The sequence below is a fragment of the Salmo salar genome, chromosome ssa11 (genome assembly GCF_905237065.1).
Source record: "Salmo salar chromosome ssa11, Ssal_v3.1, whole genome shotgun sequence".
In the NCBI taxonomy this organism is placed as follows: domain Eukaryota; kingdom Metazoa; phylum Chordata; class Actinopteri; order Salmoniformes; family Salmonidae; genus Salmo; species Salmo salar.
In genome coordinates this window covers 111142398-111158131 of record NC_059452.1, presented here as the reverse complement: position 1 = coordinate 111158131, position 15734 = coordinate 111142398, and the positions used below count along the sequence as shown (strand labels likewise).

General features: G+C 51.1%; 1 pseudogene; it reads right to left on the bottom strand.

The window, feature by feature from the left end:
* Window positions 1-15734, bottom strand: part of LOC123725124 (protein kinase C beta type-like) — a 127392-nt pseudogene that overhangs the window by 45999 nt on the left and 65659 nt on the right.

Sequence of the window (15734 nt, the reverse complement as noted above, 5' to 3'; positions counted from 1 at the left end):
CTGACTCGGTACCAGTACTCCCCCCACTGACTCGTACCGGTACCCCCCCCACACTGACTCGGTACCAGTACCCCCCCCCACTGACTCGGTACCGGTACCCCCCCCACACTGACTCGGTACCAGTACTCCCCCACACTGACTCGGTACCAGTACCCCCCACACTGACTCGGTACCAGTACTCCCCCACACTGACTCGGTACCGTACTCCCCCCACTGACTCGGTACCAGTACTCCCCCACACTGACTCGGTACCGGTACTCCCCCCACTGACTCGGTACCAGTACTCCCCCACACTGACTCGGTACCAGTACTCCCCCACACTGACTCGGTACCAGTACTCCCCCACACTGACTCGGTACCGGTACCCCCCCCACACTGACTCGGTACCAGTACTCCCCCCACACTGACTCGGTACCAGTACCCCCCCCACACTGACTCGGTACCAGTACTCCCCCCACACTGACTCGGTACCGGTACCCCCCCCACACTGACTCGGTACCGGTACCCCCCCCCCACTGACTCGGTACCGGTACTCCCCCCACTGACTCGGTACCACCCCCCCACTGACTCGGTACCGTACCCCCCCCACTGACTCGGTACCAGCCCCCCCCACTGACTCGGTACCGGTACTCCCCCCCACTGACTCGGTACGGTACCCCCCCACTGACTCGGTACCGCCCCCCACTGACTCGGTACCGGTACTCCCCCCCACTGACTCGGTACCGGTACCCCCCCCACTGACTCGGTACCGGTACCCCCCCCACTGACTCGGTACCGGTACTCCCCCCCCACTGACTCGGTACCGTACTCCCCCCCACTGACTCGGTACCGGTGCCCCCCCCCACTGACTCGGTACCGGTACTCCCCCACACTGACTCGGTACGGTACCCCCCCACTGACTCGGTACCACCCCCCCCACTGACTCGGTACCGGTACTCCCCCCTCCACTGACTCGGTACCGGTACCCCCCCACTGACTCGGTACCGCCCCCCCACTGACTCGGTACCAGTACTCCCCCCCACTGACTCGGTACCAGTACTCCCCCACTGACTCGGTACCAGTACTCCCCCAACTGACTCGGTACCAGTACTCCCCCCCACACTGACTCGGTACCAGTACCCCCCCCACACTGACTAGGTACCAGTACTCCCCCACACTGACTCGGTACCGGTACTCCCCCCACTGACTCGGTACCAGTACTCCCCCACACTGACTCGGTACCAGTACCGCCCCCCACACTGACTCGGTACCAGTACTCCCCCACACTGACTCGGTACCAGTACCCCCCCCACACTGACTCGGTACCAGTACTCCCCCACACTGACTCGGTACCGGTACCCCCCCACACTGACTCGGTACCAGTACTCCCCCACACTGACTCGGTACCGGTACCCCCCCCACACTGACTCGGTACCAGTACTCCCCCCACTGACTCGGTACCGGTACTCCCCCACTGACTCGGTACCGGTACTCCCCCCCACTGACTCGGTACCGTACCCCCCCCCACACTGACTCGGTACCAGTACCCCCCCCACACTGACTCGTACCGTACTCCCCCCCCACTGACTCTCGGTACCAGTACTCCCCCACACTGACTCGGTACCGGTACTCCCCCCCACTGACTCGGTACCAGTACTCCCCACACTGACTTCGGTACCGGTACTCCCCCCACTGACTCGGTACCAGTACTCCCCCCACTGACTCGGTACCAGTACCCCCCCCCACACTGACTCGGTACCAGTACTCCCCCACACTGACTCGGTACCGGTACCCCCCCCACACTGACTCGGTACCAGTACTCCCCCACACTGACTCGGTACCAGTACCCCCCACACTGACTCGGTACCAGTACTCCCCCACACTGACTCGGTACCAGTACCCCCCCCACTGACTCGGTACCAGTACTCCCCCACACTGACTCGGTACCGGTACCCCCCCCACAGACTCGGTACCAGTACTCCCCCACACTGACTCGGTACCAGTACCCCCCCCACACTGACTCGGTACCAGTACTCCCCCACACTGACTCGGTACCGGTACCCCCCCCCACTGACTCGGTTGGTTAAAGGGCTTGGAAGTGAAGATTTCACGGTAAGGTTGAATTCAGTCATGTGACTAATAACGTTTTATTTTTATTGGACAAATAAAAAACTTTGATTTGATTAATGGGTTCGATCTGGGAACAGGAAGATATACTCCGGAAACTCACACAGGGTGTGTGTGTGTGTGTTGTGTGGTGGTGTGGTGTGGTGTGTGTGTGTGGTGGGTGGTGTGTGGTGTGGTGTGTGTGTGTGTGTGTGTGTGTGTACTCACACAGCGTGAGGTTCCTTAAACTTGCCGACATGCTGGATCTGATACATGAGGTCTCCTCCGTTGATATACTCCATCACAAAATATAACCTGTCCTGGAGAGAGAGAGAGAGGGGGGAGAGAGAGAGAGAGAGAGACGGGGAAGGAGAGGGGAGAGAGAAAGAGATCGACAGAGAGGGAAGGAAGGAAGGAAGGAGAGGGGGAGAGAGAGAGAAAGAGATCGACAGAGAGGGAAGGAGGGAGGGAAGGAGAGGGGGAGAGAGAAAGAGATAGACAGAGAGAGGGAGGGAGAGAGGGGGAGAGAAAGAGAGACAGAGAAATAGGGAGGGAGGGAGGGAAGGAGAGGGGGAGAGAGAAAGAGAGACAGAGAGAGAGGGAGGGAGGGAGGGAAGAAAATGTTCATCTCGAACCCTCATACCATAACAGCCACCTAATCATCCCCAGCTTCCAATTGGCTCATTCATCCCCCTCCTCTCCCCTGTAACTGCTCCCCAGGTCGTTGCTGTAAATTAGAATGTGTTCTCAGTCAATTTACCTGGTAACATAAGGGTTAAAAACAGACAGACTCAGTCACACCACCAACACATCAGTCATCACCTACTGACTCAGTCACACCACCACATCATCACCAACTGACTCAGTCACACCACCAACACATCACCTACTGACTCACCACTGACTCAGTCACACCACCACACATCACCAACTGACTCAGTCACACCACCAACACATCACCTACTGACTCAGTCACACCACCAACACATCAAGTCATCACCTACTGACTCAGTCACACCACCAACACATCATCACCTACTGACTCAGTCACACCACCAACACATCACCTACTGACTCAGTCACACCACCAACACATCACCTACTGACTCAGTCACACCACCAATACAACAAGTCATCACCTACTGACTCAGTCACACCACCAACACATCACCTACTGACTCAGTCACACCACCAACACATCACCAACTGACTCAGTCACACCACCAACACATCAAGTCATCACCTACTGACTCAGTCACACCACCAACACATCAATCACCTACTGACTCAGTCACACCACCAACACATCACCACCTACTGACTCAGTCACACCACCAACACATCACTCACCTACTGACTCAGTCACACCACCAACACATCAAGTCATCACCTACTGACTCAGTCACACCACCAACACAACAAGTCATCTACTGACTCAGTCACACCACCAACACATCAAGCCAACTGACTCAGTCACACCACCAACACATCAAGTCATCACCTACTGACTCAGTCACACCACCAACACATCACCAACTGACTCAGTCACACCACCAACACATCAAGTCATCACCTACTGACTCAGTCACACCACCAATACAACAAGTCATCACCTACTGACTCAGTCACACCACCAACACAACAAGTCATCACCTACTGACTCAGTCACACCACCAACACATCAAGTCATCACCTACTGACTCAGTCACACCACCAACACATCACCAACTGACTCAGTCACACCACCAACACATCAAGTCATCACCTACTGACTCAGTCACACCACCAACACATCAAGTCATCACCTACTGACTCAGTCACACCACCAACACACTCATCACCTACTGACTCAGTCACACCACCAACACAACAAGTCATCACCTACTGACTCAGTCACACCACCAACACATCAAGTCATCACCTACTGACTCAGTCACACCACCAATACAACAAGTCATCACCTACTGACTCAGTCACACCACCAACACATCATCACCTACTGACTCAGTCACACCACCAACGCATCACATCACCTACTGACTCAGTCACACCACCAATACAACAGTCATCACCTACTGACTCAGTCACACCACCAATACATCAATCACCTACTGACTCAGTCACACCACCAACACATCAATCACACCTACTGACTCAGTCACACCACCAACACATCAAGTCATCACCTACTGACTCAGTCACACCACCAATACATCAAGTCATCACCTACTGACTCAGTCACACCACCAACACATCAAGTCATCACCTACTGACTCAGTCACACCACCAACACATCAAGTCTCACCTAATGACTCAGTCACACCACCAACAAGCATCACCTACTGACTCAGTCACACCACCAACACATCAATCACCTACTGACTCAGTCACACCACCAACACATCACACCTACTGACTCAGTCACACCACCAACACATCAAGTCATCACCTACTGACTCAGTCACACCACCAACACATCAAGTCATCACCTATTGACTCAGTCACACCACCAACACATCATCACCTACTGACTCAGTCACACCACCAACAAGTCATCACCTACTGACTCAGTCACACCACCAACACATCAAGTCATCACCTATTGACTCAGTCACACCACCAACACATCACCTACTGACTCAGTCACACCACCAACACATCAAGTCATCACCTACTGACTCAGTCACACCACCAACACATCAAGTCATCACCTATTGACTCAGTCACACCACCAGCACATCAAGTCATCACCTACTGACTCAGTCACACCACCAACACATCACCTACTGACTCAGTCACACCACCAACACATCAAGTCATCACCTATTGACTCAGTCACACCACCAACACATCACCTACTGACTCAGTCACACCACCAACACATCAAGTCATCACCTACTGACTCAGTCACACCACCAACACATCAAGTCATCACCTATTGACTCAGTCACACCACCAACACATCACCTACTGACTCAGTCACACCACCAACACATCAAGTCATCACCTACTGACTCAGTCACACCACCAACACATCAAGTCATCACCTATTGACTCAGTCACACCACCAGCACATCAAGTCATCACCTACTGACTCAATCACACCACCAGCACATCAAGTCATCACCTACTGACTCAGTCACACCACCAACACAACAAGTCATCACCTACTGACTCAGTCACACCACCAACACAACAAGTCATCACCTACTGACTCAGTCACACCACCAACACATCACCTACTGACTCAGTCACACCACCAACACATCAAGTCATCACCTATTGACTCAGTCACACCACCAACACATCACCTACTGACTCAGTCACACCACCAACACATCAAGTCATCACCTACTGACTCAGTCACACCACCAACACATCAAGTCATCACCTATTGACTCAGTCACACCACCAACACATCACCTACTGACTCAGTCACACCACCAACACATCAAGTCATCACCTACTGACTCAGTCACACTGTGTGTGTGTGTGTGTGTGTGTGTGTGTGTGTGTGTGTGTGTATAGTGTGTGTGTGTAGTGTGTGTGTGTGTGTGTGTAGTGTGTGTGTGTGTGTGTAGTGTGTGTGTGTGTGTGTGTGTGTGTGTGTGTGTGTGTATAGTGTGTGTGTGTGTGTGTGTGTGTGTAGTGTGTAGTGTGTAGTGTGTAGTGTGTGTGTTTACCATGGTCTGGAAGCAGGAGTGCAGCTGAGTGAGGAAGGGAGGTTTCCCGGACAACGCCAGGACTCTCTTCTCCACCATGGTACATTCCACATCATCATCCTGGATCACTACATCCTTCTTCAGGATCTTTATGGCATACAGCTCCTCTCTGTTCTTATGTTCTGCTAGCATCACCTGGAGGGAGAGGAGGGAGGGGAGGGAGGGAGGGAGGGAGGGAGGAGAGGAGGGAGGAGGGAGGGAGGGGAGGGAGAGGAGGGAGGAGGGAGGGAGGGAGGGGAGAGGAGGGAGGAGGAGGGAGGGAGGAGGGAGGGGAGGGAGGAGGGAGGGGGGAGGGGGGAGGGAGGTGGGAGAGAGGAGGGGAGGGAGGGAGAGGAGGGGAGGGAGGGGGAGGGAGGGAGAGGAGGGAGAGAGGGAGGAGGGAGGGAGGAGGTAGAGGAGGGAGGTGGGAGAGAGGAGGGGAGGGAGAGGGAGGGGAGGGGGGGGAGGGTGAGAGAGAGAGAGAGAGGGAGGGAGAGGGAGCAAGAGGGAGGAAGAGAGGCAGGGAGAGAAAGAGAGGTAGAGGGAGAGAGAGGAGAGAGAGGAGAGAGAGAGAGAGAGAGAGAGAGAGAGAGAGAGAGAGAGAGAGAGAGAGAGAGAGATTGGCAGCAGTCCATCAAACCAGAAACATATTCTCTATATCAAGAAATCTGGGAAAACATCTGTTCACAATCACACCTCTAGGACACACACACACACACACACACACACACACACACACACACACACACACACACACACACACACACACACACACACACACACACACACACACACAGGGACGGAAGATTCACACTCATCGCCATCGGTTTCTGTTTCCGTGCCGATGGACCTACGCCAAGAATGCATCGTGGCTATGACAACACAGCGACGGGACTCAGAGACCTGTGTCTCTACCCAGACTTTTCTCTCCAAGGTCAGACACAAACCTCTCAGAACTGAGGAAGACCCTGGAGGAAACGCTATATTTCACCGTGTGTGTGTGTGTGTGTGTGTGTGTGTGTGTGTGTGTGTGTGTGTGTGTGTGTTGTGTATGTGTCCATATGGTGACAGTGTAACTATGTAAATGCAAACTCAATAAGAGTTTCAGAGAGGACACCATCTGTTCCTGGACCTCCTCTATCAAACTATCCATCCCTCTCTCTCTCTCTCTCTCTCTCTCTCTCTCTCTCTCTCTCTCTCTCTTTCTCTCCCTCTCTCTCTCTGTCTCTCTCCTCTCTCTCCATCTCTCTCTCTCTCTCTCTCTCTCTCTCTCTCTCTCTCTCTCCATCTCTCTCTCTCTCTCTCCCTCTCTCTCTGTCTCTCTCTCTCTCTCCCTCTCTCTCTCCTCTCTCTCCCTCTCTCTTTTCTCTCTCTCTCTCTCTCTCTCTCTCTCTCTCTCTCTCTCCTCTCTCTCCATCCCTTTCTCTCTCTCTCTCTCCTCTATCTATCCATCCCCCTCTCTCTCCTCTCTCTCTCTCTCTCTCTCTCTCTCTCTCTCTCTCTCTCCATCCCTCTCTCTCTCTCTCTCTCCTCTCTCTCCCTCTGTCTCCATCTCTTTTCTCTCTCTCTCCATCTCTTTCTCTCTCTCTCCTCTCTCTGTCTCTCTCTCTCTCTCCTCTCTCTCCATCCCTTTCTCTCTCTCTCCTCATCTCTTTCTCTCCCTTTCTCTCTCTCCTCTCTCTCCTCTCTCCTCTGTCTCCATCTCTTTCTCTCTCTCTCCATCTCTTTCTCTCTCCATCTCTTTCTCTCTCTCTCTTTCCTCTCTCTCCATCTCTGTCTCTCTCTCTCCATCCCTTTCTCTCTCTCTCTCTCTCTCTCTCCCCATCCCTTTCTCTCTCTCTCTCTCCTCTCTCTCCATCCCTTTCTCTCTCTCTCTCTCTCTCCTCTCTCTCCATCCCTTTCTCTCTCTCTCCTCTCTCTCTCTTTCTCTCTCTCTCTCCTCTCTCTGTCTCTCTCCCTCTCTCTCCTCTCTCTCCATCCCTTTCTCTCTCTCTCTCTCTCTCTCTCTCTCTCTCTCTCTCTCTCTCTCTCCTCTCTCTCTCTCCCTCTCCTCTCTCTTTCTCTCTCTCCTCTCTCTCCATCTCCATCTCGTTCTCTCTCTCTCCTCTCTCTCCATCCTTCTCTCTCTCTCTCTCTCTCTCTCTCTCTCCTCTCTCCATCCCTTTCTCTCTCTCTCTCCTCTATCCATCCCTCTCTCTCTCCTCTCTCTCTCTCCATCCCTCTCTCTCTCTCTCCATCCCTCTCTCTCTCTCTCTCTCTCTCTCTCTCCATCCCTTTCTCTCTCTCTCCTCATCTCTTTCTCTCCTTTTCTCTCTCTCCTCTGTCTTCTCTCTCCTCTCTCTCCATCTCTTTCTCTCTCTCTCCTCCCATCTCTTTCTCTCTCTCTCTCCTCTCTCTATCTCTCTCTCTCTCTCCTCTCTCTCCATCCCTTTCTCTCTCTCTCTCTCGCCTCTCTCTCCCCATCTCTGTCTCTCTCTCTCACTTTCTCTCTCTCTCTCCATCCCTTTCTCTCTCTCTCTCCTCTCTCTCCATCCCTTTCTCTCTCTCTCTCTCTCTCTCTCTCTTTCTCTCTCTCTCTCCTCTCTCTGTCTCTCTCTCTCTCTCTCTCTCTCTCTCTCTCTCTCTCTCTCTCTCTCTCTCCTCTCTCTCTCCATCTCTTTCTCTCTCTCTCTCCATCCCTTTCATCCCTGACATAACACTACATTAAGATGGGTTCCCACTACATAATAACTATAGTGACATAACACTACATTAAGATGGGTTCTCACTACATAATAACTATAGTGACATAACACTACATTAAGATGGGTTCTCACTACGTAATAACTATAGTGACATAACACTACATTAAGATGGGTTCTCACTACATAATAACTATAGTGACATAACACTACATTAAGATGGGGGTTCTCACTAGATGTCCAAGCTGCAAAGTCAAAATTGTCTATATCGTACAAATTTATGAAAACAAAAATGTGTTTTTGGTCTTAATTGAAGGGTAGGTTTAGGCATAATGTTAAGCAGGGTGGGTTAGTTGAGGGTTAGGTTAAAATCTGATTTTATAAAGAGAAATTGTAAAAACTAAGCAGGTCTTCTCACTTTGCAACTTGATGACCATTAAGCTGACACAACTATTCAATAACCATGACATAACCATGACATAACCATGACATAACCATGACATAACCATGACGTAACCATGACGTAACCATTATAAGCTATAAGCCTGCCTTTGGGAGACATTACAGTGTGTTCAGAAGCTACATATGGAGACATAACAGCTTTAAGAGGCTATAAGCATGTCATAGGAAGATATAACAGCTTTAAGAGTCTATAAGCATGTCATAGGGAGTTCATAACTGCTTTAGAAAGCTATAAGCATGTCATAGGGAGTTCATAACAGCTATAAGCATGTCATAGGGAGTTCATAAAAGCTATAAGCATGTCATAGGGAGTTCATAACAGCTTTAGAAAGCTATAAGCATGTCATAGGGAGTTCATAACAGCTTTAAGAGGCAATAAGCATGTCATAGGAAGACATAACAGCTTTAGAAAGCTATAAGCATGTCATAGGGAGTTCATAACAGCTTTAGAACGCTATAAGCATGTCATAGGGAGACATAACAGCATTAGAAGGCTATAAGCATGTCATTTTACTTTTTATTTTTTACATTTTAGTCATTTAGCAGACGCTCTTATCCAGAGCGACTTACAATAGTGAATGCAGACACTTCATACATTTCATGCATTTTTCTTTTGTACTGGCCCCCCGTGGGAATCGAACCCACAACCCTGGCGTTGCACCATGATCTACAACTGAGCCACAGGGAGAGCTTTAAGAGTCTATAAGCATGTCATAGGGAGTTCATAACAGCTTTACGAGGCTATAAGCACGTCGTAGGGAGACATAACAGCTTTAAGAGTCTATACGCATGTCATAGGGCGATATAACAGCTTTAGGAGGCTATACGTTTTTCATAGTGAGACATAACAGCTTTAGGGTTGCTATAAGCATGTCATAGGGAGTTCATAACAGCTTTAGAAAGCTATAAGAGTTCATAACAGCTTTAGAAAGCTATAAGCAGTTCATAACAGCTTTAGAACGCTATAAGCATGTCATAGGGAGTTCATAACAGCTTTAAAAAGCTATAAGCATGTCATAGGGAGTTCATAACAGCTTTAGAAAGCTATAAGCAGTTCATAACAGCTTTAGAAAGCTATAAGCATGTCATAGGGAGTTCATAACAGCTTTAAAAAGCTATAAGCATGACATAGGGAGTTTCTTGGGGTAACTACACATCAGTATTTAAACTAAAGAAGGTGTTTACGGCTGGACATGGGTTTTAGACTCTCTGTTTGTATGTCTGTGTGTCTGTTTTTGTACATGTCTGTGTGTGTGTGTGTGTGTGTGCGCATGTGCGTGCATGTGTACGTCTGTGTGTGTGTGTACGTCTGTGTGTCTGTGTGTGTGTGTGTGTATGTGTGTGCGTGCGTGTGTGTGTGTGTGTGTGTGTGTGTGTGTGTGTGTGTGTGTGTGTGTGTGTGTGTGTGTGTGTGTGTGTGTGTGTGTGTGTGTGTGTGTGCTCCCAACTGCAGTAATGACCAGATCTGAGGTATCCATATCTCTCTGAATGCCTGTTGCCATGGGAACAGCCGGCAGCAGAACAGAACAGAGCCAGACTCAACTTCTTAGACAATGCTGCCCTCCTGTCTCTCTACCTCTTCCTCATCTTCCTCATCCCTGTCTCTCTACCTCTTCCTCATCTTCCTCATCCCTGTCTCTCTACCTCTTCCTCATCTTCCTCATCCCTGTCTCTCTACCTCTTCCTCATCTTCCTCATCCCTGTCTCTATCCTCTTCTCTCTCCCTCTCCCTGTCTCTCTACCTCTTCCTCATCTTCCTCATCCCTGTCTCTTCCTCATCTCTCTCTCTCTATCCCTCCCTTTCTCCCTGTCTCTCTACCTCTTCCTCATCTTCCTCATCCCTGTCTCTCTACTCCTCATCTCTCTCCTTCTCTCCCTCTTCTCTCCCTGTCTCTCTACCTCTTCCTCATCCCTCTTCCTCATCCCTGTCTCTCTACCTCTTCCTCATCCCTGCCTCTCTACCTCATCTTCCTCATCCCTGTCTCTCTACCTCTTCCTCATCCTTGTCTCTCTACCTCATCTTCCTCATCCCTGTCTCTCTCCCTCTCTCTCTCCCTCTCTCTCTCGCTGAATCTTTCTCTCTTTTTCTCTCCCCCTCCCCCTCCCTTTGTCTCTTTCTCTAAGGAATATCAGTGTCCATGTCAGAGAGGAGATTACCTGCTTTCCAATTCACACACACACACACACACACACACACACACACACACACACACACACACACACACACACACACACACACACACACACACACACACACACACACACACACACACACACACACACACACACACACACACACACACACACACACACACACACACACACACACACATACTCTCCTTCTCGTTACCTTTCCGAAGCTTCCCTTGCCCAGCACGATCAGGAAGTTAAAGTCAGACAGCTTCATGCGGTCTCTGTTCCCGTTGGAGTCGAACTTGGCCGCGGAACCTTCTGTGCTCTTGGTGCTCGGACCGATCCGAGCCCTCTGTACCAGGGAACAGGAAGTTACATTATTAATGACATCATCAGAGCGAGACAGGACACTGAGGTATCCACAGTGTCCAAAAAAGACAGTTCAATAATGTTGTATTTCTATGTTCAGCTCTCTGAATGTCTTCTGAAAACCTTGTCAGTGAATCCCCCCCCCCCATGGACGTGTCCCCATCTTCCTCATCCTCAGTCCTCTGGGGGCCCCCGAACTAGTCCACATTCATCACCTGGTTTAACTTTTTAAGGATTGGCGTGCCCCATTTTCATTTTCGGATGAAAAGCGTGCCCAGAGTAAACTGCCTAATACTCGGTGCCCAGAGTCAAATATTTACATATTATTAGTAGATTTGGATAGAAAACACTCTGAAGTTTCTAAAACTGTTTTAATGGTGTCTGTGAGTACAACAGAACTCATATGACAGGCAAAACCTGAGAAGATTACAACCAGGAAGTGGGAAAAAAGCCCATAGAAGTTAACCCCATGGACGTGTCCCCATCTTCTCCATCCCCAGTCCTCTGGGGGCCCCCAAACCAGTCCACATTCATCACCTGGTTTAACCCCATGGACGTGTCCCCATCTTCTCCATCCCTCAGTCCTCTGGGGGCCCCCAAACCAGTCCACATTCATCACCTGGTTTAACCCCATGGACGTGTCCCCATCTTCCTCATCCTCAGTCCTCTGGGGGCCCCCAAACCAGTCCACATTCATCACCTGGTTTAACCCCATGGATGTGTCCCCATCTTCCTCATCCTCAGTATTTTAAAAACTACACACGTAGAAATACTTTCTAAATATACAGTACAAAGATACACAAAACAAAGGAAAACAATCCTGAACAACAACAGTTCCATTTCTCAGCTACTAAAGGTCCTATTGCTGAATTAATATGTGGAATAACTGAGGCCTCAAACGACCAGATTGGGAAACACGGTTGACCTCCTATGATCTTCAGAAAAGACAGAGAGAGAGAGAGAGAGAGAGAGAGAGAGAGAGAGAGAGAGAGAGAGAGAGAGAGAGAGAGAGAGAGAGAGAGAGAGAGACAGAGAGAGAGGGGGGGGGGAGAGAGGGAGAGAGAGAGAGAGGGGGAGAGCGAGAGAGATGACATGGGGGTCATGTTGCATGCCTTCTCTCTCTCTCTTTCTCCTTTTCTCTCCAGATTTCACAGTATTCTCCTCAGATAGCTTGGCCCTAGAGGTTGTGTGTGTGTGTGTGTGTGTGTGTGTGTGTGTGTGATATCTTGCCCCTAGAGACAGCGTCTCTGTGAGTGTCTGTAGAAACGGCTTCACTGTGACCTTGAATACTGACGAGACAAAAACAGAGAGAGAGGGGAGAGGAGGAGGGGGTGGTGTTGGGAGAGAGAGATAGAGAGAGATATAGAGAAAGGGGAGAGACAGAGAGAGGGGAGAGGAGGAGGGGGTGGTGTTGGGTGAGAGACACAGAGAGAGATAGAGAAAGGGGAGAGACAGAGAGAGGGGAGAGGAGGAGGGGGTGGTGTTGGGTGAGAGACACAGAGAGAGATAGAGAAAGGGGAGAGACAGAGAGAGGGGAGAGGAGGAGGGGGTGGTGTTGGGAGAGAGAGATAGAGAGAGATAGAGAAAGGGGAGAGACAGAGAGAGGGGAGAGGAGGAGGGGGTGGTGTTGGGAGAGAGAGATAGAGAAAGGGGAGAGACAGAGAGAGAGGAGAGGAGGAGGGGGTGGTGTTGGGTGAGAGAGATAGAGAGAGATATAGAGAAAGGGGAGAGACAGAGAGAGGGGAGAGGAGGGGGGTGGTGTTGGGAGAGAGAGAGAGAGATAGAGAAAGGGAGAGAAAAGAGAATGGTGTTGGGTGAGAGAGATAGAGAGAGAGATAGAGAAAGGGGAGAGACAGAGAGAGGGGAGAGGAGGAGAAACAAAACAAAACAGAGGAGAAGAATCAAGTCATGATGTCATCAATCTCTACATTCCCTTCAGACGGGGAGAGAACAACGTTACAGGTTCACTTCCCACAGGGATCACACACCAACTACTGTAAGACCCTTCAGACGGGGAGAGAACAACGTTACAGGTTCACTTCCCACAGGGATCACACACCAACTACTGTAAGACCCTTCAGACGGGGAGAGAACAACGTTACAGGTTCACTTCCCACAGGGATCACACACCAACTACTGTAAGACCCTTCAGACGGGGAGAGAACAACGTTACAGGTTCACTTCCCACAGGGATCACACACCAACTACTGTAAGACCCTTCAGACGGGGAGAGAACAACGTTACAGGTTCACTTCCCACAGGGATCACACACCAACTACTGTAAGACCCTTCAGACGGGGAGAGAACAACGTTACAGGTTCACTTCCCACAGGGATCACACACCAACTACTGTAAGACCCTTCAGACGGGGAGAGAACAACGTTACAGGTTCACTTCCCACAGGGATCACACACCAACTACTGTAAGACCCTTCAGACGGGGAGAGAACAACGTTACAGGTTCACTTCCCACAGGGATCACACACCAACTACTGTAAGACCCTTCAGACGGGGAGAGAACAACGTTACAGGTTCACTTCCCACAGGGATCACACACCAACTACTGTAAGACCCTTCAGACGGGGAGAGAACAACGTTACAGGTTCACTTCCCACAGGGATCACACACCAACTACTGTAAGACCCTTCAGACGGGGAGAGAACAACGTTACAGGTTCACTTCCCACAGGGATCACACACCTACTACTGTAAGACCCTTCAGACGGGGAGAGAACAACGTTACAGGTTCACTTCCCACAGGGATCAGTCCCTCTGCCCCTGAGAGATACAAAGGGATGAAACCACTGGAATGGGACAGAGAACGAGTTGGAGTGTTGGGTCAGGTCCTCCTGGCTTGGGGGAGAGGAGGAGGAGGAGAGGAAGAGGGAGAGGGTGGGAGAGGAGGGGAGGGGAGGGGAGGAGGGGAAGTGGAGAGGAGGAGGGAGAGGAGGGGAAGAGGAGAGGGGAGGAGAGGAGGGAGAGAGGAGGAGAGGAGGAAGAGGGGGAGGGAAAGGAGGAGAGGGGGAGGAGGAGAGGAATAGGAGAGGGAGGAGAGAGAGAGAAGAGCAGGACAAAGGTGAGGAAGAGGAGAGAGAGGGAGAGGAGGGGAGGGAGAGGGAGAGGAGAGAAAAAGTGGGACAAAGGAGAGGAAGAGGAGAGGGAGAGGAGGAGAGGGAGAGGGAGAGGAGAGCAAGACAAAGGTGAGGAAGAGGAGAGAGAGGGAGAGGAGGGGAGGAGAGGGAGAGGGAGAGGGAGGGAGGAGGAGGAGGAGGAGGAGGAGAGAGACAGATTGTTGCTATCTACCCTGCCAAATGTGCTAATGAGTGAGGCTGACCAAGAGAGCTGGCTGACCACACACACACACACACAGTCTCCTCAGCCTGCCAGATCGCTAAGAGCTCACCCAGAGAGACACACACACCCTAACACACACACACACACACACACACACACACACACACACACACACACACACACACACCACACACACACCCTACACACACACACACACACACACACACACACACACACACACACACCCTAACACACACACACACACCCTAACACACACACACACACCCTAACACACACACACACACCCTATCACACACACACACACACCCTAACACACACACACACCCTAACACACAAACACAAACACACACACACACACACAAACACCCTAACACACACACACACACACACACACACACACACACACACACACACACACACACCTAACACACAAACACCCTAACACACACACACAAACCTCAAACTTCTGCCGCAGCTCTTCGTTGCCCTCCTCACCCTCAGGAGGGACTGGAACGTTGAAGTACTCTCCTTCCTCCTGAGATAACAACTTAAACCTGGAGAGGAGAGGAGAGAGGGGGAGGAGAGGAGAGGAGAGGAGAGGAGAGAGAGACGAGAGGAGAGGAGAGGGGGTAGAGGGAGAGGAGAGGAGAGGAGAGGGGGAGAGGAGAGGAGAGGAGAGGAGAGGAGAGGGAGAGGGAGAGGAGAGGGAGAGGGGAGAGGAGAGGAGAGGGGAGAGGAGAGAGGAGAGGAGAGGAGAGGGAGAGGAGAGGAGAGGAGAGGAGAGGAGAGGGGGAGGAGAGGAGAGGAGAGGAGAGAGGGAGAGGAGAGGAGAGGAGAGGAGAGGGGAGGGGAGAGAGAGAGAGGAGAGGAGAGGGGGAGAGGAGAGGAGAGGAGAGGGAGAAGAGGAGAGGAGAGAGGGAGGGAGAGGGAGAGGAGAGGGGAGAGGAGAGGAGAGAGGAGAGGAGAGGGAGAGGAGAGGAGAGGGGAGAG